The sequence below is a fragment of the Phyllobates terribilis genome, unplaced genomic scaffold, assembly GCF_046119375.1.
Source record: "Phyllobates terribilis strain yellow unplaced genomic scaffold, ASM4611937v1 Scaffold_3__8_contigs__length_932513732, whole genome shotgun sequence".
NCBI classification, from domain to species: Eukaryota; Metazoa; Chordata; class Amphibia; order Anura; family Dendrobatidae; genus Phyllobates; species Phyllobates terribilis.
Window position 1 is genome coordinate 244,913,375 of NW_027362763.1, and position 26,727 is coordinate 244,940,101.

Here is a 26,727-nt window from a genome sequence, read left to right on the forward strand (position 1 = left end):
ATCAGCCAGGAAGTTAAAGCTTGGGGTGGAAATGGGTCTCCCAAATGGACAATGACCCGAAGCATACTGCCAAAATGGTAACAAAGTGTCTTAAGGATAACAAAGTCAATGTTTTGGAGTGGCCATCACAAAGCACTGATATAAATTTTATTGAAAATTTATGGGCAAAACTATTGTGAGAAGAGAAGCTCCTGGAAGGATATCCCAAACGTTTGACCCAAGTCATTCAGTTTAAGGGCAATGGTACCAAATACTAATGAAAAGTATGTAAATTTTTGACTTTGCAGTAAGTAATAAAAATGCCTTAAATTAAAAATTCTGTCTCTCATTATTCTGGCTTGGTCCAAACTTCCTATTTTTGACATTACTTGAGGGAATTAATGAGCTTCCTGGGTTATTATTTAACTTATTGATACAGTAGTTCTTATTTTTTTCTCTTAACCAATTCATTTTCTTTATTTTTTCCTTCATTATGGTATCATAATGCATTAAAAGGAATCTGTCACTAGGTCATTGCTAGTTTGCTGTAATAAGAGAGCAGGATGATGTGAGGGCTGAGACCTTGATTCTAGTCATTTGTCACTTGCTGCCATTTTCATACAATAACAGTTTTCTTGCTGCAGATCTAGCAGAGATCTGAATGCTAAGCCGTATAACCCCGCCCACACCACTGATTAGCAGTTTTCTGTTTACTGTATATTGACATAAAGCTGCTAATCATTCATGAGGGCAGGGTTACACAGAGAGGTTGACTAGGAGACATAAGACTAGTCTTGTAGTGATAATCTCCTGCTAATAAAACAATGATTTTATTGAATCAGCAACACATAGTCTAGTAAGTGACACATCACTGGAACCAGGCTCTCAAACCCTATATCATACTACTCTCAGATTACATGACAAAACCCTGCTGACAGTTGTATTAAATTATTGTTTGCTACAGCTGCACGGTGCCTGACTGCTGAGGCCAATGATTGACTGCAGTGCTCAAATGAATGATGGGTAGGACCAAACCACTGCAAGTCCTATAAGGATCAACATAGTGCTAGTACTGGGATGGAAGGGGGTTTACCATTTCTATGCAGTACACTTGGCTATGAATCCAGGGGGCTAAGTAAAGGGCCAGAAAATGTGTGTTTTTAATGCTATATGTTCCACATTCTATTACCCCACTACCATAGGTCACACATACAGTATGATCTCAGGAAGTTTATAACTTCAATTCCATAAAGTAAAAGTACTTGCACTGCAAATGGGAATGTGGAAAAAGTTTTAATTGTAACAATCAAAATAATTCATCTGTGACATTTTGGTTTTATAAAGCAGAACAGACATACACACTGAAGGAAAAGTGATAGCAGTGCCCGACATAGTTAATTTTGTCACTTTCCCTTCAGTGTTTATTCTTTGTTGGGTCTCTTTTCAATAACATGCAATTCATATGTTTGATGAAGGTCTGCTTTTTAAGGCCAAAACGTAATATTATATGTATTATTTTGGATTGCTACAATTAAAACTCTTACAGCATTACTATTTAGAGTACCAATGTTTTTTTTTTACATTGGATTATAGGTTGGTACCCTACTTGAACACCCTGATTCTCTGTGGCTGCTGGGTATCCATATTATCATACAGAACCTAAAAAAACACAATGTCATGAGTTACACAATATTTCACACAATGTTTTATACCTTAAAAGCATGACAAAGATTTAATGCAGATATTTTATTTTTCCTTCAAGTATCCCCTTATCTGACATTGTTAATCAGTTTTGCTTTGCTTTCTTGCATACACAGAATATAATTATTATTATTAATTTTCATTCCAGATAGTGAACTAAGTGTCTGAATGGCTCTTTGCAGTATTTCTGTTTATTCCATGTGGATATTTTCTCCCTCAGCATAAGCACCATTTGTGTTTTTTGTTGTATAAAAAAAATTGAAGAAGACAAAGTGTTTGCAAACAGAACACAGACTTCTGCCAGCTCTGACATATGCTGAAAAATAATAGTCATTTTTAAACATAAATTGCCAGCCCCGGTGCTTGTGTGTATTTAACAAAACGTTTAGGAATTAGAACGGGAACTGACTGGGAAAAGAACATAGAGATCTAGAGTATTAATGATGATGAAACAAATTAAAACCATCCATCCCTTCCTAGAAAAATCCGTTCTCATACAGAGATAGCAGATTATAAATCAATCATTCCAGAACAATACAGCTCTGTGAGGCTACCCATGTGCTAGTTACATTACTAAACCTTTCAGTGCAGCACAATGTTTATATCTTTTCAACATGCAATAAATTTCCTTGATCGGAATATGAAAGGTTGTACCCTTCCAATATTTAATATCTATTATGTTTAAAGTCCTCTGTCAAGCCTTGAGTGCAGATGTTGTCTGCTGCAACAAAAAACTCAAACAATACAATCACCAACCATTATTAAAGAAGACAAATGAACATGATGTTTGAAGATTATTGAAGCACGGCTCTCTCGCTTATTCTCAATAACTCGGAGTAGCTGCCAGCCAGTGTGACTGCAGAGGAAACAAGCGCAGTGCCAGGGTTTGATATGACATGTGTAAACATTTTTAAAAGCTACCCAAAAAAGCAAAGGGAAAGGGAGCTGGCAAGAACCCAAGATGCAGGATGATGAAGAGGGCCAAGAATTCAGTTTTGGAATTGTTCCATGTGTGGTTTTGAGAGTAATTTGTATAGTTTGGAAAGGCAGTAATATAGCACTGTGTAGGGAAAGGTTATCTAAGGTAATGTCTGCAAGATGCGTAGTATTTTTCTGTAGACTTTCAATGATAGTTTCAATACAGAGACAGCTCCATAAAAGGAAACTGCAGATGGATAGTAAATCACGTTACATTATTCTTTCTTCCGCTTTAGCGTAAGCTTTTCAAGTACAGCAGTAGAAAAGGCATTGGAAATGTGTACTTGTTATCTGTGATTCTCCGCTTTACTCATTCTTGTTTGTGACTGTAAAATGTACCTATCTCTGGGGAGTAATTAAAAATGTGTGAATGCTCTTAAGCTACATGATTAAAAAAAATGATAATGAAAATGCTGAAGAACACAGCTGAAATGTACAATATGCCTACTAGTTGGAGCTTGATACTATAACTTTGCATTTAATAGATGGACTTCGGAGTAAGTAAAAAGTTAAAGGGGTTGTCCCAAATGTTAAAATATTGCCTAAAATCAGGTAACAGGATAACTTTTTTGTTTTTGGATAGGGGGGTCGGATAAACTCTTTGAAGGGAATCTGTAACCAGGTTTTTGCTATCCCATTTAAGAACAGCATAATGTAGGGGCAGAGACCCTGATTCCAGCAATGTGCCACGTATTGGGCTGTTTGGTGTAGTATTGATGAAATCACAGTTTTCACTGCACAGATCTAGCAGTTCTCAGAATGCTGAGCTCCGTATGACTCCGCCCACATAACTGTTTGGCAGTTTTCTGTGTGGAATGTGCATAGTCAGAAAGCTGCCAATCAGTGGTGAGCATGGGGTCATACATAGCTGATGAATATGGAGGACTCCATGGCAGCAGATTTACTAGTCCCCTAGTGATAAGCTCACGCTGATAAAACAGAAGGCAGTCGAGCAAGTGAGACATCTTTTTCTCTACATTATGCTGCTCTGAGATTAGGTGGCAAAAACCTGGTGACATATTGCCTGTAAATAACAGATAATGTTCTAGCGATACATTTCCTTTAATGCACATAGCCCATGGTGCAAAAGTTCAGATTGGGGTTATCCTGCTACCTGGTTATCAATGGATGTGAAGGAATAATAGCAATATCTTTAGTGACCTAGAGCCGTAAGAGGTGCCAACACTTTCAGCCATGACTTTATATGGGGGGGCCTTCATTCTAACATAACAGGTAGCACTATCATCATATAAAGGGGAAATGATGAACAGTAATAACATTTTGAATGGTTATAGAAATAAAAGAAAAGGTAACTTAAGTTACCTTAGCAAAAAAATTAAAAAATCCCACTGTACAGGAAAACAGGAGATGTGTTGTGTTGACTAATGAAGTTCAGATATTTCTGTAGAAGAAGGAACAAATAATGCAACTTTTTTTTACATAAATTCAGACACACATGGAAAATATCCAATACACAGGGAGCACCAACAATGATGTTTTCTGTTACTGGCTCTTTTAACTGTTACCTTGTAAAACAAAAAAATAGGTTCTCATATCCTCTATTTAAAGTAAGTGAGGTGAAATCTAAGTGGCAAAAGGTGTCAGCTTTCACCATATAAAAATGTATTTTTCATGGTACTTTGAGGTTAGATTTAACCTAATTTATGTGGACTCTGAATGACTATTTATTATTTACTCCACCTAGGCTTTAGTCAGAACACTGTTTCCTTCATCACCGGTTTAGAGTTGAAGCAAGGTTAATTTGTGGATTAGGCTAAAAAGAAAGGCCGGCTGTATAAGTAAACCCAGGTCTTCTCTGCATGTAATGATTTTTTCTGCTACTAGAATAACAATAATGATCTATAAATTTAGCATATAATGCGTAGAACAAACTGAAGCGCTGAACATATCCTATGCGGGAACAGCCCATAGTTTTGATTCACTAAGGACGTTATGTAGATGCTTGAAAGACATGTGTCTACCAAAGGCTATGCTCACACATCTCTGTGACACGATCTAGTGCTATCCGTTTTTTTTTCGTAGACAACATACTAACCCATAGAGTTTTATGGAGCCATTTACACATCAGTTTTAAAAATATACCATGACTCCGATCTGTAAGACTCAGAGCAGTCCTATTCTCATCAGATTTTGTGGATCAGACTGGGCTATTAAAGTCTATAAGGATCTGTGAGACATGGATTAAAGTAAGCAGACTCTGTACTCCAGAGTTCCTTTCTAGTTTCATCTGTTTTTAGCTGGTACATTGTTAAGAGTGAATGGATGAAAAAATCAGTCCACTTGCTTCAGTGAAACAATAGAGATGGGACAAAATTGAAGCAACTAGGACTCAACTATGATGGCACCTGAGGAAAAAAAATGGTTAGTTTCTCTAGGATGGTAATACATGGATGTGTGACTGTAGCCTAACATGAAAAATGTAGCAAGCCTCAGGTCTGGTGATATTTCTTGTTTTGTCCAAATGGAGATTCTGGATTTCACACAAACATTATTGTAGACGTGATTCTTGACTTATTTTACACTTAAAGAGGTTTTCCCATGAACAAAAGTTCATTTTAACCAATAGATCTTGAAATGATAATAAGTCCCACAATTGAATATATTTAAAGAAAATGTCCCTGTGCTGAGATAATCTTATAAATGTGCCCCTGCTGTGTACTGTGTAATGGCTGTGTCTGACCGTGCAAGAATAAGGTCTGATCATACCACATCTCCTGGGAAGGGAAGGAAGCAAAAGACTATACAGACACAACAGCAGGGGATCACAGCTGAGTCTTTATTTGAAGTAAAACATTGTTTAAAAACAGGCAGTAAAATGTTTTACCTCACAGTAAAAATCAGCTGTGATTCCCTGCTGTAATGTCTGTATACTCTTTTGCTTCTTCCCCTGATCAGGAGATGTGGTTTGATCAGACCATGTTCCTGCACAGTCAGACACAGCCATTACACAAGGGAACATTTATATGATTATCTTAGCACAGGAACATTTTATTTAAACACATCCAATTGTGGAAGATATTATTATTCCAGATCAATTGATTAAAATGAACGTTTGTTAGAGGGAAAACTCCTTTAAGGGTGCTTCACAGGTACAGTGCTGGTATTGATCTAGGAAAAAATCTGCAGAGAAACCACAGTAGCAAATTTACAACAACTTGAGCAGATTTTGCTGCAAATTTCCTTGCGGAAAACAGCAGAGGGCTAGAAACGAATAAAAAATACTCCTTTCCTGGAGCTTCTGTGTCTCCCCTGTTTAGTTCCCTGCCATCAGAAGCATGTAGAAAACTTTGTGCAATCCAGTGCATGCCCTGCTGTGACTGTCTGCCTCTCTGTTATTCCTGTCGGCACTATGACAAATAGAAACCAAACTTCCCACATGCATAACGGCATCTCTACTGCTAGAGATAGATTCACCCTAACAACTGCTGATGGCGAACTGAGTGAAAGTGAGATCTTGTTGGCAATTTGCGGAGATATTTTTTAGGCGTAAGGTTGGGTTCACATACGTCCATTGCATCGGGCTCACTTTTTTTGCACCTGATGCAACTCAACAAATCTGAACTGATGAGAAAATTGATGAAAAAAATGTTACAGCTGTGATCAGGCTTTTTCACCATTTACCCCAGGTACACCCAGATCCCAACATTACATGAAACATTGTGCTCAGGCCTTCGGACCAGCGACTGCACTCTAGTAAAAACAAAGGATGAGATTAGTTCCTCCATCAGTTCCCTTCTAGCATTTATTTCAATTCAGGATGGAAATGATGCCGCAGTGCCGACCATTTGTAAATGCCATCTTAGATAACTTAATTCTTAGAATGATTTACACTTTTTTTGCAATCTGAGAATGAATTTGATCCATCAATAATATGAACTAAAGCTAACTTTAGGTAAGCATAAATTTAGCAACAATTTTGCAAAATATTATTTTAAACAAATCATATTTTATTGGCATAAAACAATTATTCTATCAAGCTAAAAAAAATTAAACATTTCCTATTTGCAGTTTATTTCTTTATTTATTCTAAAGTTCTGCACTCCTTCCATCTATGCACGTGAAAAATGCTACATCAACCATTGAGGCTTATCATGGAAATGCTTACCACATCAGTCTTCCGGCACCTAATGTACTCTGCTCTGCTTGGTTGACTGTTCTGTCTGATTAAATGATTTAAGTGTTTGGGATTTATGATCAGGTGTTGAACTACTGTCCTGTGAGCATCCTGCGCTAACCTGTAAAATAAGGGTGGAGAGGCCTAATAAAGTGGAACCTATCTATTTTTGCTCATGTTGACAAATAGAATCTCGAGGGGTTTACCATGAGCCATTACAATTCTCCGCACAATTTGTGGATTTGAAAGGCAGAAGTAAACAGGCAAAAACTGTAATAAATGGCTCCAAATCCCCAATTACTGTAGACTCAACTATTCCCAGAAGGGATATGTCTGCTTTCATTTTTTTCAACACCTTTTAAAAAACCCTGTTTCCTTACCTAACGTTAATTACAAAGTGGTATTAACCCACTAAAACCAACCTCTAGGATTTAATAGATCTGCTCTTTTGTTCCTATGTTCCTCAATGGGACTAGTACATATGAGATATTAATTTGGCCTTTTGATTTGATCTTGTTCTAAGGTTCTTCGTGCATTTCGTTTTGCTGCAGGAGAATGATGCAACATCATTTTACTGTTCCCTGTGTAATGTCACCAGATAATGTTATACAGCTCATTGATCAGATTGTAATCTTGCAAAGGCACAGAAATAAAACAGCCAATTAACCAAACCTTGTTCGGAAGGATTTATTTGTTGTACAGTCTCTAAATGTTTCACTTAATCTCTATTGACTTTTTTCCTTCTAACAAATGATTAGAGCTTTTCCATAAAAAACGTAAACACTGCGGCATAAAAGATTACAGGATAGTTCACAAACAGCACAATGGTCAGGGCTGCTTCGTATGCATGACACCATGTTGTTAATTGGATTCCAAATTAAAAGTCAATTAACAATATTATCAGCAAAATTCCTACAATGTATTCTTCTACAATAAACAATTCATGATTTATATTTATTGAGAGGGCCATACATTTTGTGCATGGTAGTTTTTATTTATTCTTTATTTTATACACCAATTTATAACAACCAAAATATTTTTCAAAGGGAATCAGTCTGTAGGATTAACCCTTCTAAACCATCTATATGGGCATGTAGGTCATAAGAAGTTGAATAACATGATACCTTGATATCTGCAATCCGATATCTTCTTCTAGATAATTCTAAGCTTTTCTTATGTGTAAATGAGCTGTTAGGATCTATAGGATGGAGATAGATCTGCTTGAGCTTCTTCCTGCAGAGCTTATTTTAAATTATAGGGAGTGTTACGAGTGTGAGTCATGTAATGACTGACAGTCTGCTCCCCTGAGTGTGATTACACACTATATAAATTGTGTGAGATTGTTTGGTATGTATATATGCATGTGTAGTAGTGGTAAAGGAGGTAGTTTCCCTCTGATAGTGAAATGGAGTTAAAAGCATGTTCCCAAAAGTTAGAACCCTCTTGGGCTGCAGTACTGTCCACGTAGGGGTTAACTGTGACAGCGAGCCCAGTAGAGGGAGGCGGAACCCAGTTCTAATGTTGAGTACAGGAAGTGAGCTCAGTCAGTAGTGTACAGTTCTTCAGAAAACTGACAGGCTCTATTCTGGCTGCTAGAGTAAATGTGGGCCTAGTATCCCAGACAGTGGATCATCAAACAAACGAATCTCTCCACAAGAGTCCCCTTAGTTGGCTGGGAACCTTGAGAGAGTCGTCAGGGACATAGGGGTGCATTCTGTCAGCAGAAGAAGTTAGGAATCAAGGCTAGGATGTGGAGAGAACTAAAATCCGTATATACTGTCACTGGCGAGGAAGATTCTCTAGGGCTAGAGAACAAAGCAACAAAGATGCTTCACCTAAATTGGGAACCAGGGCTGAAGTTGTATTAAGTACCTGTGTGAAAGATGGCAACTAGTGATTAGCGAGCATGCTCGTTACTTGAGATTTATGAGCATGCTCGGGTGTTTTCCGAGTATCTTCAGCATGCTCGGGTGTTATGTTTTAATCACGCCATGCTCATGATTTGTGACTGTTTGACAGCTTTAATACATGTGAGGAATGCCTGTTTCTTCTTCTTTCAGAGGGAGGACACACTTTGTCTGTCGGGTGCCAAAGCGAGGATGGGTTACAGCTCACCCACGACTACCTTAATGGGGCACCTTGCATTTGTAGAATAATTTTCCACCTTTTCATCCATTCACTTATGTACATTAGCTATTATGGTTGACACGAATACGCCATGGTAAAGTTGGTGTTATGAGAAGTACAAAGGGCTCACAGGGTGAGGTGGACCCTCTGAGCCCAAGGTCGAGGTGGGCACATGGGCCACAAGCATCTTTGCAGCAGGTTGGTGAGTAGAGGGACTGGAAACCATCGGTAGACAGGTGAAATGCTGGAAACCGCAGGCAAGCAGACTGTGCCTTGGAAACGACAAGCAGGCGGAGGACATCAGGAAACTGCAGGCAGGCAGGTGGAGTGCAGGAAACGCAGGCAAGTGGAGGAGTCAGGAAACTGCAGGCAGGTAGAGCAATGCTGAAAACCGCAGGCAGGTAGCAAATAACACTCTGGAGTAATGATAAAGTCAATAACCAAGGACACACAGCCAGGAAAACGTCCTGAAAATAGCAGGCAGACACAGAGAAAAGGGTATAAAAGACCCGGGAACAGGTAGCTGATAGAACTCCGGAGTCACAAGAACCCGCAGACAAGTAAGTAGTTACTAGAAGCCACTGGTCTACAGGAGACTACCTGTAGCCCACAGTCAGTTTGCTGTGCACACAAAAACTGCAAGTCTAGTCACAGATTCAATACCAAGGCCCGGTTGTGTGTTTTAGAAGTTCTTAAATAGGCCTTGGCAGTTCATCACATGGAAGCACACCAGGCCACCTGCAAAGCCCGATGTGGAGCACAAAAAAGTTCAATGGACCTGGTGTGTAACAGTTGGACCCAAACAAATCAATAGTTATCAGACTTTGGAAGGAATTGTGATTATGGGTAACTCAATCTTCTCTTAACTTGCACCACTCAATGTTACCCACTCTGCGTGCTATTGGCCATGCTAAATTCGGGAGAAAATTTAGAGTTTGTACAAGAATTCACCCCCTGGTGAAGAAGTGAAATGTGCAACGGGTGTCTGCTCAGGTAATCCCCTGCCTAATTATGTCTACAGATATTTATATTATATAATAGTATTATTTATTATTATTATTTATTATTATTATAGCGCCATTTACTCCATGGCGCTTTACATGTGAAAAAGGGGTATACATAGCAAAAACAATTACAATAACCTTGAACAAAACGTGACGAAGACTGGTACAGGAGGAGCGAGGACCCTGCCCGCGAGGGTTCACAATCTACAAGGGATGGGTGAGGATACAGTAGGTGAGGGTAGGGCTGGTCATGGAGCGGTATGGTGGAGCGATGGTTATTGCAGGTTGTAGGTTTGTCGGAAGAGGTGGGTCTTCAGGTTCCTTTTGAAGGTTTCCACGGTCGGCGAGAGTCTGATATGTTGGGGTAGAGAGTTCCAGAGTAGGGGGGATGCACGGGAGAAATCTTGTATGCGATTGTGGGAGGAGGAGATCAGAAGGGAGAAGGAGATCTTGTGAGGATCAGGCTGGTATGTACTGGGAGACTAGGTCAGAGATATATGGAGGAGAAAGTTTGTGAATGGCTTTGTATGCCATGGTTAAGGTTTTGAACTGGAGTCTCTGGGCAATGGGGAGCCAGTGGAGAGATTGACAGAGAGGAGAGGTTGGGGAATAGTGGGGGCACAGATGGATTAGTCGGGCAGTAGAGTATAGGATAGATTAGAGGGGTGCAAGAGTGTTGGAAGGGAGGCCACAGAGCAGGAGGTTGCAGTAGTCGAGGCGGGAGATGATGAGGGTGTGCACTAGTGTTTTTGCAGATTCAAGGTTGAGGAATGTGTGGACGGGAGATATTTTTAAGTTGGAGTCGGCAGGAAGTGGAAAGGGCTTGGATATGTGGTTTGAAGGTGAGTTCAGGGTTACCCCAAGGCAGCGAGCTTGAGGGACTGGGGAGAGAAGACAGCCATTGACGTTGATAGATAGGTCAGTTGAGGGGGTTGAATGAGATGGCGGAAAGATGATGAATTCTGTTTTGTCCATGTTAAGTTTTAGAAATCTAGCAGAGAGTAAGGATGAAATAGCGGACAGACATTGTGGGATTTATTTAATTATTTATTATTGCTTTATGATGAACAAGTGAATTTTATTAGCTAATTTAAACCTCGTGGCCTTCATTGTGGGTTAATCATTCTATATTAGCAGGTATTTTTCATAGGTACTTCCTGTATTTTCCAAGACCTGTAGCTTCTCCATTTTTCATAATCTGGGGCCGGGTGAGAGCTTATTTTTTGTGCACCGAGCTGACATTGATGCCATTTTGGGGTAGATTCGATGTTTTGATCGCCTGTTATTGCATTTTATTGCAATGTTGCGGTGACCAAAAAAATGTAATTCTGGCATTTAGAATTATTTTCTCGTTACACTGTTTAACAATCGGATTAATTCTTTTTTTACATTGATAGAACGGCAATTCTGAACACAGCGATACCAAATATGTGTGTGTGTGTGCGTGTGTGTTTTTTTATTGTTTTATTTTGAATTGGCCAAAAGAGGGGTGATTTAAACTTTTATATTTATTTAATTTTTTTAATATTTTTCAAAACATTTTTTTTACACTTTCTGCATGCTTCAATAGTCTCTATGGAAGACTAGAAGCTGCAGTTGTCTGATCAGCTCTGCTACATACAGGCGATGAGCAGATTGCCTGTATGTAGCAGATTTGCTCAATTGCTATGAGCATCGACCACTGGGCGGCGCTCATAGAAATCTAGACATGACAACCACATGGGTCTGCTGCAGACCCCAGGTTGTCATGCCAACCCATCGGTGACCCACAATCATGTGCTGGGGTCACCGATGGGCGGGATAAGTGACGCGCTTCCGGCGTGGTGCTGTTAAATGCCGCTGTCAGAGATTGACAGCGGCATTTGACTAGTTAACAGCCGTGGGTGGATCACGATTCCACCCCCAGCTGTTGCATGCACATGTCTGCTGTATAAATCAGCTGACATGCCTGGTTTAGTGTGGGCTCAGCGCCGGAGCCCACGCTGAACAGGGGGTGACGACATGGTGTGTACTATTACGTACCACGTCGGAAAGGGGTGTAACCTGAAAGCAGATATATGAAGCCTGATCCACGGGCAGCATGCACCAGACACTAACTGTATGATTTCCATCATGTACATTTGATTCTGAAATTTTGGGGTGCTTCAGAGAAAATCAGAATTTGAAAGCCAGCAGGTGACCAAGCTGCACTGGTGACAAGTCGGACAGGCGAGTCCCCAGCGGCTCCTCTGCCCTAAAGTGACAGGTCTCTTCCTATACACATTCGAATGGAGAGACTTGTCACTCAAGGAGAATGGGTGGGAAGAAGCCACCAGGGACCCGACTGATAACTCGTACTGCTTGGTCACCGGCCGGCTCTCAAAGCATGTTTTTCTCTCAAAAACCACAGCATAGCCAAATGGTGCTCAAGGAAACAAAGTGTCACAGTTAGAAAATTGGATTGCCAGCTGGATGTTTCCACTGACGAGTATTTTGAATGGCATCTAAACGCGGTGTGCATGTGGTACCAAGCATCAATTTCACCTCTAAAGAGGTAAGTGAGATAAGTACATAACAACAATAATTACTTTATTCAGTAATAGTGCAATAAATTTCTAATGCTAAATCAAAAAAGATCTACAACTGTCACGGGTGTGTCGCCACGAAGATCGTCACGAGTACACAGCCTGACTTCTCGCAGCTGACTTGTTGGTGCTTTGTGTTTTTCGGCAGTGAGGGAGTTAATTCTCTCTCTCTCTGTGCTAGACGAGGTCCAGCCTCGCCCAGCTGCAATCAATACTGCTGTAGTGAGACTCCTTCAAATGCCTGCTGGTCTGTTTGGGAAGTGTCGGTGAAAGCATTTCATTCAGACTAACAGAGCGGATCGTGGTGTTTGGAGTTTCTGAGATAAGTGTATTTGGAGTGTTTTTTCCCTTCCTCGCTTTATCATTTATCTCCTTTCCCGTTGGTGTTCCCTCTGTTGTAGTTGTGTAGTTGTTGTATGCAAGGTGGTTTTGGTTTTTCCCTTGTACTGTCTCGTTCATCTAAGTACTGTGTGTGGGCATATTATTACTTGTCCCCTTTTGTTGTGATCGGGGTCCTTCTCAGGACTAGATTACTTAGGTGCAGGGATCCTCAGGAGGTAGGGGTTACGCTGGCGGCCTGGACCTCTGTACCTTTAACAGTACCTCCAGGTTGAGGGACTAGTCAGGGCCCCAGCTTAGGGTCAGCTTAGGCCCCCTACCTCCAGTATACAGAGACAGCGTGACAACAACAAAGTGTAACTCTAATATTCCAATGTATCAAATTATCTTAGTTATTTCAATAATTAAAATGATCAATAAAAATATACAGCATTATCTACAAATGAGTTTATTAGTCGTATGTTATTCTGATGTCCATGACCTTGCAGAACAATACTGTAAAATTCAATTTGTAGTAATATTGGATGCTACTCTGCTTAAAAGTATAAATAAGCCTATATGCTGGCAATAGCATAATTTAATACATTGCTATTGTTCTGAAGTTAAGAAAGATTTACTTAGTAAATGCGGGAAGTGTTTCAAAACATTCATTAGTTACTCCATTCTCACATTTCAGGTAGTTATTGCACAACATTTTGAAGCAAAATACTAATTATCACCTAATATGTCATCTAATATAATCTTTAATTTATCCTATCTATTAGACATGAGGGAATCAAGCAAAACTGGAATTCGCCTCTGTATAGATTTCAATTCACAGAGAAGTTTTTCTTTGCGAATTTCATGTCCCTTATTATGCTCTGGGGTCTCTGCATACCTTAGAGAATAACAAACATATTATGTAAAAAATAAAAGAAAAATATTTGTAGTCACCTTACAGCTCACCTCTCCAGCCCCTCTGCTGCTCACCATCACCCATGCAGTCTTCGCTGCATCTTCTTATTACTGCTGTGCTGAATCCCTAGGCAGTGACATCCAGCTCTGAAGAGGCCCTGGAGGGTTCTGCCCAAATATGTGTAAGATCACAACATCATGACATCATGACATGTGCCGTCACTTTGCACTCACATGTGCAGGACTGTCCTGAAGCTCATCAGAATCGGAAGTCACAGTCTAGCATGAGAGGATCGGGGATTTCAGCGCTCGTGTCAGTGATGAGAAGATGTGGTGAGGGTAAGGAGTGAATCAGTGATGGTAATGAACAGACAGGATGGAGAATTGAATGGTGAGTATAGTTTTTTTTTACCTTTTGATGGCTCATTATGGTTCCAAAAAATTGTGGTCAATGACCGCCATTTTGTTAAATCTAAGTGAAAGTGAATTTTAAAAAAATGGCAATTTGGCAATTTGACAAATGCAGGTTTTTGAAGCATTTGACTAGAATTCAGTTTTACTTGAATATATTCACTCATCTCTACTATCTATTTTATTTTTATGTGCTCAAAATCTAGATGATAATGTTCCAGATGTACGCCTAGCTAGCTAACTTAGCATACAGTACTTAGAGTGATTTACTATTTACTAATTTTTCAACCTATGACGGTTTTATATAAGTCTCAGAGCTCTTTAAATGTGCAGTAATATACAGTGGCATGTAAAAGTTTGGCCACCCCTGGTCAAAATCCACAAAAGACTACCTCAAAAGGCACAAGCTGAAGGTTTTACAATGGCCCTCACAGTCCCCTGATCTGAACATCATTGAAAATCTGTGGCTAGACCTCAAAATAGCAGTGCATAAAAGACAACCCAGGAATCTCACAGAACTGGAAGAATTTTCCAAGGAAGAATGGATGAAAATCCCTTAAACAAGAATTTAAAGACTCTTGTCAGGCTACAAAAAGTATTTACAAGCTGTGATACTTTCAAAAGGGGGTGCTACTAGGTACTAGCCATGCATCAGCCAATTTTCCTTTTTAGAATTTTTTTTTTTTAAATGTGGAAGATGAAAATATATATATATTTTTTTTTTGCCTAAAATACAAAAGAAATGTGTCATCTTAACTTTAGTCCTTTTAGAGATCAGTGAATCTTCAACTTGCTTAACTGTTCACAATTAGTGTTGAGCCACCCCCGTAGTGTTCGAGTTCGGTTCGGTTCGTCGAACACCCGTGTGTTCGCCGAACTGTTCATCGAACTGTTCGTCGAACACCTTCGAACACCGTTAAAACCAATGGCAGGCAAACAAAAACACATAGAAACACATAGAAAACACCTTCAAAGGTGTCCAAAAGCTGACAAACTGCTCAGAAGACACAACTAACACATGGAAAAGTGACAAGTACATATAGTCATGCGAAAAGAAAAGAGGTGGAGGAGTAAAAGGAGGGGGAGACACAGATATAGGCATGTCATGCCCTTCTAAAATCCAAAAAGTGAGAAGCCGAGACGGCCAGTCCTCTCCTGCCCGTGCCACCTCCGTGTCGCCGGGTTTGTGCCAGAGCCGCGGTGAACCCTGACGGCCAGCCCCCCTCTCCCAATACTGGTGCCTGTCCGCTGGTGGGTCGAGAGAGCCCCCCTGTGGTGGAGGCAGCTCTAAGCTTTTTAATTTAAATTGTCCCTCTAATTTGAATGAATACACTTTAAATCCATTTACAAGGATCTATTGGAGGGTAAGTCTCATGCCAGCAGCCGCGTAATTCCAGCTCCAGTAGCGTCCACTAAAGCTGCTGCAGTTAAAAAGCTTTTATAAGGATCGAGCTCGGCTGTCCACCGCAAGGCATCCTACTGCCAGTCCCAGCCCCTATGCCTTGGGGTGCCTCCTGATGCTCTTCACTGAGTATCCCGTGGTCCCGAAGCATTTCCTTTGAAAAAATTAAGTGTCCAAACTACAGGTGGTGTAGCTTGCTTAACAGCCGGGATAATCCGCTGACTAGCAGACACTGCTACTAGGCACAAAGTATTTCCTGGGCTAGATGCAGTTAAAAATTTGTAAGTAGATACTCTCGTTGGATGCTGAGAAAGCATTCCATAGAGTCTCCTGGCACGCCATATATGATTCTCTTAAAAAGCTTGGGGTAGGGGTCTAGGGGACCCTTTTATAGCCAAAATCACGGCCCTGTATCACAATACGTCACCTAGGCTGAAGATAAATGGAACTGTAGCACCGAGGGCTCGGTTGCTACAGACGTATTGCACCTCACCCAGAGGTGTGATATCTCACTCTCAGATAAGGATGGAGTGTGGATCAGGACCCGACACCTGAATGCATTACACCACATTGCCGTGGGGCAGGGCGACCAATATGCCCCTGAGATGGGCACGACAGTCCCTGTCCCTGGCTGGAGTGGGGGGAGGGAACACTGAGGAAGGGGAACCCTGCAGTGCAGGAGCAGGGAGGAAGCAGTTCCTGGGTGCATTGAGAAGGGAGTATAAAAGGTGGGCACCATCTTAGTTCAGTGCAGAGAAGTCTGAGCAGAAGTGGCAGGGAGCAGGGGCTCTGCATGAGCTCTGCTCCGGAGGCGGGCCTAGTAACAGAGGCCCAGGCCTGCAAGAGGGAGAAGGAAGGAAGAGGAGCAGAGAAGGCTCCAGGAACGAGGAATGAAGGGATCCCAGGGGTGCGGACGGGCGAGTCGCCACCGCACGCCCGAATCCACCTGCGTGGAGGGGTCAGGCCAAAGGGGGAGACCGGTCCCCGAACTAGTGGAGGCAGGAAACGACCCTCAGCTAGAAACCGGAGGCTCTGACATTTTATGTGGCGCAGCCCCTTGCTCCACCCGCTAGGAAGGCACCACATAGGGTCAGGGAAACTGGCGCCAAGTTTACCAAGAGGAGGCCCGAGGCAGCCGGACAGAAGTGTTGGTAAGAAAGGCCAGACAAAGGACACACAAAGGGGGTCCTGTGAAGCGCTCCAAAGTTATCTGGGAGTTGTCTGAGCCCCTCACCTGGTGAGCACAGTACGACGTGGGCAGCCGTTACCTGCAGACGTGGTCTGGATAATAAGAACTGTGAGTAAAGGCCCTGAACTGCATCACTGACTCCGTGTCGTTACTGCTGCTGCCCTGCACCATCACCCCCATCCTCCGCATACACTGCCCTGAGGCTATACTCCTCCCGTGGGGAGTTATGCTACGCTCTGCTGCACCCACAACACCAGCCTTAGCGGTCTGCCCTGTAGCGGCGGTTCACTCTGACCGCAATCCACGGGTGGCGTAGTCGGACATTTAAACATCAAAACCACATAAATAGTTCCGCCACTGGTTTGACCGCCCTGAGCCACGGAACCGGATCGCCGCCACGAAGACTACAACCACCAGCATCCACCAAAAAGGGTCCGGCTCCGGGTGTCCCAAGGCCCAGGGGATGCGTCAGAACATTTTCATCACCTTTCACAATCACCAATGGGACAAGGCAGGGATGTCCTCTGTCCCCTCTCTTATACATCCTAGTGACGGAGCACCTGCTCTCATCAATTCGCCATAACCCCAATATTAGGTGGATTGAGGTGGGAGGCACCGAGTACAAGTGCTCTCTATTTGCTGATGATGTCCTAGTATATATCACTCAATCACATATATCCATCCCTGCTGTTATGGCTGAAATAGATCACTTTGTTACATGGTAAAATTTTAAAATCAATGCAGCGAAGTCTGAGGCCCTCGATGTCTCCCTCCCTAAATCCATATAGGATTCCATCCAGTCCAACTTTCCCTTTGCCTGGCCCTCACAGGGTATCAAATACTTAGGAATTCCTATTCATAGAGACCTCTCCCATCTATGTTATCTTAATTTTGGGCCCTTTATTGAACAATTCCATACAGACCACGGTTGGCAAGTTAGAACTGTAAGATTCACTACGTGAACCACTGGTGTTTTGTGGAAAAGCACATGTACACCGCGTTCCAAATTATTATGCAAAAAGTGTTTAGGAGTGATAAGGGAAGAATTTGTTTGTTTGTCAGTTAAACTCATTGATGGTGATGTGTGTCAGGGCTCTTTATATCACTGTAAGCAATTGCAGACACCTGTGCTAATTAGTTTGGCAGGTGTGTCCAATGAAAGGCAAGACTACTTAAGAAGGCTCTCTCACATTATTAAGCAGCCTACATTTTCTGCCAAAATGGGAAAGAAAAAGGATGTGTCGGCTGCTGAGAAGCAACAAATTGTGGAGTGTTTAGGTCAAGGCATGACTACAATCAACATTGTGCGATGATCAGGATGAAGTGTCTTGGCAATCAAGAAGTATGTAGCTGATTCACAGTACACACGTGTGCGTGCTGATAAGGGCAAATTGAGGACTCTTTCCTACAGGCAATTACGTCAGGTTGAAAGAGCAGCGGCAAAAAAGCCTTGTCATAGCAGCAGACAAGTTTTTGAAGCTGCTTGTGCCTCCAACGTCCCCCGAACAACAAGATGCAGGGTCCTTCAGAGGTTTGCAGCTGTGCATACGCCATCCTGTCGACCTCCTCTATCCACTTCACACAAGCAGAAACGGCTCCAGTGGGCCAAACATTACATGAAGACTGATTTCAAAACTGTTTTGTTCACGGATGAGTGCCGTGCAGCGCTCGATGGTCCAGATGAATGGAGTGGAGGATGGCTGGTTGATGGACACCCCACGCAAACACGGCTACAGCGCCAACAAGGAGGAGGTGGAGTAATGTTTTGGGCTGGAATCATGGGGAGAGAGATTGTCGGCCCCTTTAGGATCCCTGAAGGCGCTAAAGATGAACTCCATAATGTATGTGGATTTTCTCAAACAGCACTTCCTGCCATGGTTCAAGAAGAAGAACCGTGTATTTCACAGCAAGATCATTTTTCTGCATGATAATGCACCATCTCATGCTGCACATAAAACATCTGCATCTCTGGCTGATATGGGCACAAAAGGGGACAAACTTATGGTGTGACCCCCATGCTCCCCTGACCTCTACCCCATTCAGAACCTTTGGAGCATCATTAAAAGGAGTGTCTATGATGGCGGGAGGCAGTTCACATCTAAGCAACAGCTCTGGGAGGGTATTCTGTCCTCATGCAAAACAATTGAAGCAGAAACCATCCAAAACCTGACAATTTCAATGGACGAGAGAGTTCAGAAGCTCCTTTCGAACAAGGGGTCCTATGTGAAAATGTAACATCACCTAGAATAAAGTTTTGAGTTGAAAACTGTTTGATTTCAGTTTCTAACAACCTGCTAATGCTTATAATTTCAAAAATGACCATTTTTTTGGTCTTTATTAAAATGAAAAGGTTGATCAAAAAGTTTGGGGGATCTAAGAGTGTGGCAACCCAGTAGTCATGATTACTTCGAATTCTGACAATATGAGGGTCATGCTGCAGGTAGTGCAGCAAGAAGGCACTTATGTGTCTTGCGCATCTCGGAGCCCCAAAATTATTTTCCGGGCTAGATGCAGCTAAAAATTATTTTTAATTTTAAATCTGGTGAAGCTTATTATAGATGGCCTAATAGGATCAGTGCTGCACACTGCTACAAAGCCCAAATTATTTTCCAGTCAAGATACAGATAAACATGATTAGTAATTTGAAAGCTTAAAACGGTTGGTAGGGTGATTTTAACCAATCATCAAGCTTTTACTCTCCCCAGGATGACACAGGGGTAGAAAAGTCGTTTCGGATCCATGATTTGTTCATCTTTATGAACGTGAGTCTGTCTACATTATCAGTGGAGAGCCGCGTGCGCTTATCTGTCAGCACACCACCAGCAGCGCTGAACACACGTTCAGACAGAACGATGGCTGCGGGGCATGACAAGATCTCCAAGGCGTAAGTGGCTAGCTCCGGCCATTTATCCAGATTGGAAGCCCAAAAAGAGCAAGGGTCCAGTGACACAGTCGTGGCTTCAATGTTTACTTGGAGATACTCCTGTACCATCGTCTCTAGGCGTTGACTATGTGTCAGACTTCTTGTCTCCTGTGGCCTTGCAAAGGATGGGCTAAAAAAGTGGTGAAATGATTCCGCAAAATTGATGTTACCAGCAGATACTGTGGTTCTGTTACGGTTTGAGTGCTGAACACTTGACGGTCCCACGGTTGGCAAGTTGGAACTGTGAGATTCACTACGTGCACCACTGGTATTTTGTGGAAAAGCACATGTAAGATTCTGCAACAGTCTCTGCTGATACTCCTGCATGCGTGATTCCCTTTCTATGGCAGGAATAATTTCTGCAAATTTACTTTTGTACCGGGGATCTAACAGTGTGGCAACCCAGTAGTCAGGATTATTTCTAATTCTCACAATTCGAGGATCATGTTGCAGGTAGTGCAGCAAGAAGGCACTCATGTGTGTTGCGCATCCAGGAGCACCAAGTCCCTGTTGTGTTGGTGGCGAGGTAACAATCTTGCTTCCTTCCTCTGTCCTCTCCCCCCAACCTCGCACAACAGAAATGTGATCAAGGTCCCCCTCATCTGATGAGTCTTCCATCAGTTCGTCCTCCACTTCTTCCTGGGCTCCTGCACCTTCCTCACTAGTTTGGCTGCTACCATGCGCCCTGGTAAAATCATCTCCCCCACCCTCACATGCCTGCCGCCTTGGTGCTGCCGACCGTCTGGACCTTGCAGATGTTAGCCCTTCCGCATACAACTCCTCCTCCTCTACTTCCTCCACCTCCTCTTGTGCCACCACCTGACTCCGAATTCTGTTTAACATGTGCTCCAGCATGTAAATCACCGGAATAGTCATGCTGATAATGGCATCGTCAGCACTAAACATCTTCATCGCCATTTCAAAACTGTGCAGAAGGGTGCATAGGTCCCTGATCTGAGACCACTCCTCCAGCGTGATTTGCCCCACCTCTGAATCTCGTTGGCCCAGGCTATACGTCAGAACGTATTGCACCAGGGCTTGTCGGTGCTGCCACAGTCGCTGCAACATGTGCAGAGTTGAATTCCACCGGGTAGGTACATCGCATTTTAGCCGGTGAAGTGGCAGGCCCAACGACTTCTGTAGAGATGTAAGTCGCTGAGCTGCGGGATGCGAACGGCGGAAGTGAGCACACAGCGACCGTGCCCTCTGCAGAAGGCCATCTAGTCTTGGATAGTGGGCTAAAAATTGCTGGACAACCAGGTTCAACACGTGAGCCATACAATGCACGTGTGTGACATTGCCCCGGCGAAGGGCCGCACCCAGGTTTGCAGCATTGCCGCACACGGCCTTCCCTGGTTTCAGGTCCAGTGGAGACAACCATTCATGAAATTGGTTCTCCAGAGCTGACCACAACTCCTCAGCTGTGTGACTCACATTTCTCAGACATTTCAATGTAAAAACCGCCTGATGACGTTGAGCCCTACTGCCAGCATAGTAAGGAGGTGTGCAGGATCCCTTCTGCGCAGTTAGAAAGCTTGTGGCATGACCAGACAGGCTTTGGGTGCAGGTGGAAGACCGAGAGGAGGTTGAGGAGGCAGAAGCAGTGGAGGAACTTTGACATAAAGAGGATTGACGCACAACTCGTGGGGACGGCAAGACTTGGACAGCAGCCCCTTGTCCTGCTGTCACCATAGTTACCCAATGCCCAGTCAGCGACATGTAACGCCCCTGTCCATGCCTACTCGTCCAAGTGTCTGTGGTGAAATGCACCCTGTCACACACAGAGTTTCTCAAAGAAGCGGTGATGTTGTGTGCGACATGCTGGTGGAGCGCAGGCACACCTTTCTTTGAGAAGTAGTGCCGACTGGGCATCTGGTACTGGGGCACTGCGACGGACATAAGGTCTCGAAAATCCTCTGTGTCCACCAGGCGGAAAGGCAGCATTTCTGTAGCCAAGAGCTTGCAGATGGTGAAATTCAACCTCTTAGCTTTCTCATGGCTAGGAGGAAATGGTCTTTTACTTGTCCACATCTGAGGGACCGAGGGCTGGCTATTGTGCTTAGACGGGGTTGAGAAGGGTGTCCCCGGCAAACTGCCGGTCTGTGAGGAAGATGCAGGCGGACATGTTAGGTTGCCTTGATCCAAAGGTGGTGCTATCGATGTCGGACAGCGCTCAAGACCAGCTGGTGTTACCACCTCCAAAGAAAATGATGACCTGCCAATCACGCTGGCTGTTGCGGGTAAAGAGGTGGCAGGTCTGCGCCCCAAAACAGGTGTGACTGCTGTCCCCCCAGTCACAGAGGATGAAGAGGCCGCGGATGCACAAGATACGGCAGACGGTGGTTGGCCCGGCCGGCTAGGCCGCATTGTAGCACACTGAGCTTCCCACTGCAACTTATGCTTCATGTCCATGTGCCGGTTCATGCATGAAGTACTCAAACTATGTATTTTTTGGCCTCTACTTAGCTTTTGCTGACAAATGTTACAGATAACACGAGTTGGGTCATCTTTATCGATCTGAAAAAATGCCCAGGCTTTGCAAGGCTTAGCACCCATGCGACCTGAAGAGCCACCACGACTTGTGGTGAGAGGCAGAGTTGTGTTTGAGGATGCAGTTGTTGACGTGCTTCCAGTACTACGTCTCTGTCCAGGAAGGCGCAACCTGACCTCGTCGTCACTAGCATCTTCCTCCACCTCCTCTGCTGACCTCATCTCTTGGCTGACTGTGGGTTGACAGTAAGTGGGATCTCCGACCTCACCATCATCACCCTGTGCGTTATCACACCCGTCGTCCTCAGAGCCAACCTGTTCCTGCCCTGACAAAAAACTAAAGTTGTCGCTCCAATCAGGTATTTGAGTCTTATCATCGTCTTCCTCATTGTCTCCACCAACAGGAGTTACAGTTTGGGAATGAGGGTCTACATTATGGTCAGAACCTTCTGCGTCTGGTCCTGGATCCGACTCATAAAGATTCTGGGCATCAGTGCAGATCATTTCCTCGTCTGGATTCACAGAAGCGCTGTAGTCGACCTCTGATTCCCAGGCTATAGTATGAGTAAACAGCTCTGCAGACTCAACCATCTGTTCTACCTCATACTCAGACGGGCAGCTGGAGATTTGGGAGCTGTGAGGAAGCAAGTGCGATTTGGGTGACACCTTTGAGGACTGGAGTATTTGTGATGTTGAAGTTGATGTGGAGGAGAGCCCACTTAAAGGAGCACTTGATATCCGTTGAAGCACCTGCTGTTTTTGTGCCTCATCTGGAATTTGTAGCGATTGGCGTGGCCGTAAGAAAGGGATCTTATCACATTGTCCGCTAAAAGAAGTAGACATTTTAGTTTGGCTGGAAGATGGTCTTTCTTCTGCACCTACCCCACGGACACAACCTTTTTTCCCCTTTCCAACACGCCTATTCCCCTTTCCACCAGCAGCAGGCCTTTTTCCACTCATTTTGGTGGTTAACTAATTCACAACTCTGGAGTTGTTTGCACAAAAAAACAATGGATGGTAACCGAGCAGAGCTGAGTGGCCAAACTGTGGTATTAGGCCAAAACTATTGGCTGGGTTAGATGCAGAAAAAAATTATTTTTAATTTGCAACCTGATGGAGGTCAGTATAGATGGACTAATAGACCAAGTCCCACACACCGCTAGAAGCCCAAATATTTTTTCAGAGCTAGATGCAGAAATTTTTTTTATTCATTTTGCAACCTGATGGAGGTCAGTATAGATGGACTAATAGAACAAGTCCCACACACTGCTAGAAGCCCAAATATTTTTTCAGAGCTAAATGAAGAAAAAAATTATTTTTAATTTGCAACCTGATGGAGGTCAGTATAGATGGACTAATAGACCAAGTCCCACACACTGCTAGAAGCCCAAATATTTTTTCAGAGCTAGATGCAGAAAAAAAATATTTTTAATTTGCAACCTGATGGAGGTCAGTATAGATGGACTAATAGAACAAGTCCCACACGCTGCTAGAAGCCCAAATATTTTTTCAGAGATAAATGAAGAAAAAAATTATTTTTAATTTGCAACCTGATGGAGGTCAGTATAGATGGACTAATAGACCAAGTCCCACACACTGCTAGAAGCCCAAATATTTTTTCAGAGCTAGATGCAGAAAAAAATTATTTTTAATTTGCAACCTGATGGAGGTCAGTATAGATGGACTAATAGAACAAGTCCCACACGCTGCTAGAAGCCCAAATATTTTTTCAGAGATAAATGAAGAAAAAAATTATTTTTAATTTGCAACCTGATGGAGGTCAGTATAGATGGACTAATAGACCAAGTCCCACACACTGCTAGAAGCCCAAATATTTTTTCAGAGCTAGATGCAGAAAAAAATTATTTTTAATTTGCAACCTGATGGAGGTCAGTATAGATGGACTAATAGAACAAGTCCCACACGCTGCTAGAAGCCCAAATATTTTTTCAGAGATAAATGAAGAAAAAAATTATTTTTAATTTGCAACCTGATGGAGGTCAGTATAGATGGACTAATAGACCAAGTCCCACACACTGCTAGAAGCCCAAATATTTTTTCAGAGCTAGATGCAGAAAAAAATTATTTTTAATTTGCAACCTGATGGAGGTCAGTATAGATGGACTAATAGACCAAGTCCCACACACCGCTAGAAGCACAAATATTTTTTCAGAGCTAGATGCAGAAAAAAATTATATTCAATTTGCAACCTGCTGGAGGTCAGTATAGAAGGACTAATAGAACAAGTCCCACACACTGCTAGAAGCCCAAATATTTTTTCAGAGCTAAATGAAGAAAAAAATTATTTTTAATTTGCAACCTGATGGAGGTCAGTATAGATGGACTAATAGACCAAGTCCCACACCCCGCTAGAAGCCCAAATATTTTTTCAGAGCTAGATGCAGAAATTTTTTTTATTCAATTTGCAACCTGATGGAGGTCAGTATAGATGGACTAATAGACCAAGTCCCACACACAGCTAGAAGCCCAAATATTTTTCAGAGCTAGATGCAGAAAAAAATTATTTTTAATTTGCAACCTGATGGAGGTCAGTATAGATGGACTAATAGACCAAGTCCCACACACTGCTAGAAGCCCAAATATTTTTTCAGAGCTAGATGCAGAAAAAAATTATTTTTAATTTGCAACCTGATGGAGGTCAGTATAGATGGACTAATAGAACAAGTCCCACACGCTGCTAGAAGCCCAAATATTTTTTCAGAGATAAATGAAGAAAAAAATTATTTTTAATTTGCAACCTGATGGAGGTCAGTATAGATGGACTAATAGACCAAGTCCCACACACTGCTAGAAGCCCAAATATTTTTTCAGAGCTAGATGCAGAAAAAAATTCTTTTTAATTTGCAACCTGATGGAGGTCAGTATAGATGGACTAATAGAATGATGCTATGCCCAAAAGATTTTACTTCACTAGGTGCAGTAAAAAAATTGGTATTCTATACACAGGTGGTATATCTTGCAACACAGATAGGCTACTCCACTGACTAACACACTCTGCAATAGGCCAAAAAGGATTAGCTTTGCTAGATTCAGCCAAATGCTGTGAAAAAAACTTGCACAGCACTGGCACAGACCTGCCTGGCAAAAACTGATAGGAACTGATGTAACCTAGTCCTGAAAAGGACTCCAATTACAATTAGTCTTTACTCCCACAATCTTTCTATTTAAGAGCACAGACCTGCTTGATAAAAGTCGTAGGAAATGCTGTAACCTAGTCCTTAAAAGGACTGCAATCACAACTATTCCCTACTCCCAAGCTATCTGTATATTTGTGCGAAAATTGGCTTGAAATTAACAAGGTATAGCGCACACAGCAACAGCGGTGCCGTCTAACACGCAGCTGCAGCAGTGAGAAAATGGTGGCGACGGGGAAAATGGCTTGGTCTTATAGGGCAAGGACATGTGACATACACTGCCAATCACACATGCCCTTGCTTGTGTGAAAAAAAGCATTTCGCTCCGTGTGTGCGCTGCTGATAGCCTGACAGATTGAACCTCCCCACTGCAAATGCGGGAAAGAGAAAAAAAAATGGAGATCTTCATTGTTCCTGCAGAGATCCATCCCCTGCCCCTCCCCCCGCCCCGCTGTACACTCAAACTGCGTATTAACATTAATTTTCATCATTACTGAGAAAAAATCCAGTTATGATTTTGGTGCACGAACAGTTATCGAACATAACCTCGAACAGCCGAATTTTTCTCAAATTGTTCGTGTTCGCCGACCGGCTCGAACACCGCCCAAAACAGCTCGAATTTGAGATTGGCGAACAGTTCGAGTAGAACAACGCTCATCTCTATTCACAATAACAGTAATTTTGACCAGGGGGGGCCCAAACCTTTATATGCCACTGTAGTAATGTGCAATATAGATAGATTAACATCCATGTATAAAATCACAGATTTAATAGTGATTATAGTGTTACATTAAAACCATTACAACTCCATCTTGTTTGAATAGTTACTTATTGTATTAAAAGGGGCATCTTCTAAATTTATAACACACCCACAAAACATGGTATAAATGTATAGTAGATGTGGGTACCCTCAATGAGACCTACTTCTATCAATGTTAAAAGGGTTCCTAACACACTACACTGTCAGTGGAAAGGTGGTCGGAATTTCCATTTATTTGAATAAATAAACTTCAACCAAAAACCAAAGCACACACACAAATTCCTATGGCAGTATGGTGATAGGACTAGGAAGTGGATTACTTAAAAAGCTTAAGAAGAACCAAATTCTGTTTTTATTAGTTGGCTAGATTCCTGATCCACCAAACTACTACACCTCTGAATTTTCAATCAAGAATAGTGAGTACAACCATGAATATTTAACACTTAAACATGTAATAAATGGGGTACCTAAAAGCAGAAGGAGGTTAGGGATAATGTGAATAGGTGAGCCAATATTATAAGCAATTTTTTTAAGCTTCATGGAAACACTTGAGAACCAAAATAACAGATACAGCAAGTTCATTGGAGTCAGACTATGTGCTCAGAAAGTTTCTACCCTTAAATCCCTCCATCACTGCAGCTCTGTGAGGGAATCCCACATTTTATTCTCTAATTAA